The sequence below is a fragment of the Nicotiana attenuata genome, unplaced genomic scaffold (genome assembly GCF_001879085.1).
Source record: "Nicotiana attenuata strain UT unplaced genomic scaffold, NIATTr2, whole genome shotgun sequence".
Lineage (NCBI taxonomy): Eukaryota > Viridiplantae > Streptophyta > Magnoliopsida > Solanales > Solanaceae > Nicotiana > Nicotiana attenuata.
In genome coordinates, this window is record NW_017673801.1 from 29,444 (window position 1) to 31,838 (window position 2,395).

Sequence of the window (2,395 nt, forward strand, 5' to 3'; positions counted from 1 at the left end):
GGGTCCCGGGGGGCCTCGGGTGGATTCTTGGTGGTTAACGGATCGAAAATGGAATTTTTGGGAAGGCTGAAGCTGCTGGTTGCTGTCATAACCGCACCTGCGGTTCCTAAGCCGCAGGTGGGAGACCGCAGAAGCGGTCCATCTATCGCAGAAGCGGCCCAAGGCCAGGCAGCCCAAGACCGCAGATGCGGCCCTAAATCCGCAGAAGCGAAACAGCAGAAGCGGTGGGCCTGTCCGCAGAAGCGGCCCAGACCGCAGAAGCGGTCTTCTTTCCGCAGAAGCGGTGGTCGCAGGTGCGGCCCAGGACCGCACATGCGGAAATTGCAGAAGGCAGTGGCCTTCATTTATTCGGGCTCTAGGCCATTTTTGCTCATTTTCACTCATTTCTTGGGCGATTTTGGAGCTCTTGGAGGGGTGATTCCGCCTAGCATTATGAGGTAAGTTATTTCTAATTAATGTGAGTTTAATACTTGAGTTTTGAGTAGATTAACACATAAAAATTTGTGAGAATCATGAAATTAGAGTAAAACCTAGGGTTTTTCTAAAAACAAGATTCAACCACGAAATTTGTTACGGAATGAAGTAGAAATCATATATTCGTGATTCTTAGGTTATATAGAACAACTTCCTTCGAAAAATTTCGGAATTCGGGCACGTGGGCCCGGGGTCGGATTTTAGGAAACTTGTGTTTAAGGTTGGGAAATTGCTTAAATAATTAGAATGCGATCTTGTGAGCTTGTATTGACTAGTTCTTACTTCGTTTCTCTAGTTTTGGATCGTTTGGCTCCAAATTGAGAGTTTGAGCTCGTTCTTGGTATTGGAAGTACGCTTTGGAGCGAGGTGAGTCTCCTTTCTAACCTTGTAAAAGGGAATTGTCCCCATAGGTGAAATAATTGGTTATGTGCTCCTATTTGTGGGGGCTACGTACGCACGAGGTGACGAGAGTCCGTGCGTAGCTACTAATATGTGTAAGTCCGGGTAGTCTAGGATCCAAAAGCATGTTATACTTGGAATATTTGCAACCTTAATTGACAGTTGAATAGCTTAAATCCTATCAAAGTGGTAAATGAATTTCCAAAATGAATTAAACTTCATTTTTCTAAATTTTTAAAAGAGAATTGGTTTTCTTTGGATAATTATTTTCTGATGACTTCTTGATTGATTGTCTGTGCGTGTTTAAATTCTGGAACGGGCCGAACGCCTCGGTAGATTAAATAGATGCATCTATGGTTCGTGCCGCTCGATCCTCGGCAGTGCACATTTTTCATTTATGTTCGATCGGGCCGTACGACCTCGGCATGAGTTGCGCATGCTTGTATTGCTTGCCTTGAGATTTATTGATAATAATATCTGCTCTCTCCCCGACTTGAGATAATTGTTAATTAATGAATTATGAATCCGGAGACGTTTAATAAAAGGAACTTTTACCTGCTTAGTGACTCATTTGAATCTATTGTGGTTCTTAATAAATCCGTGAGTCTTCGCATTAATAATATTATTATTGGACCATTAGTAAGTGTCGAAGTTGCCATCTCGTCTCTACTTCTTCGAGATTAGGCGGGATACTTACTGAGTACACGTTGTTTTCGTACTCATGCTATACTTGCTGTGCATTTTGTTGCACAGGTACAAGTATTTCTATTAGCCTATTGGGCGTAGCAGCACGGGTGACCCGGAGACTAGGTGAGCTGCATTTCCTCGAGGCGACCCGCAACTAGTATAGTCTCTCTCTCAGAATTGCATTTTACTTTCTGTCCAATTTGTGTTCCGGACAGTTGTTGTATTTTATTCGATATCTTGGAAATTGCTCATGCACTTGTGACACCGGGTTCTGGGATGGTTATGAAGTATTTTGTATTAACTGCTTATCACTTAAATTGATTTGAAACGATTATCCCTTTTTATTTGTAAACTTGAAGGAAAATCATAGATTTCAAGAGTATTAAAACGAGAATTTAATTAAGTATTTTGGATGGCTTGCTTGACAGTGGTGTCCGGCGCCATCACGACCCTTAGTGGATTTTGGGTCGTGACACAATTCCTACTTCCATACTTGTCCCCTTTCAAAATCTGGATTTGTCCAAAAAGCACATTTAACCTTTTTTTACAATCTTTTTTTACAATCGCATACATATAAATAAGTTGTTAGCAAAAGAAAGTATAGTATTATTTTGTACAATAATTCGTTCATCATATGTCTTTTCTAGAATGGCTAGTACAGATATAATAAAAATTTGTGATAGAAAAAACTTAATAGTTACCTTATTTACTTTTCAATATCGATGCAATATATTCTTTTCACAAGTCATTCCTAATGATAATTTTAGTTTAACATAAGAGTAAATATAAATGTATTTGTTACAAAATGTAACATATGTACATATATGTTTGCATT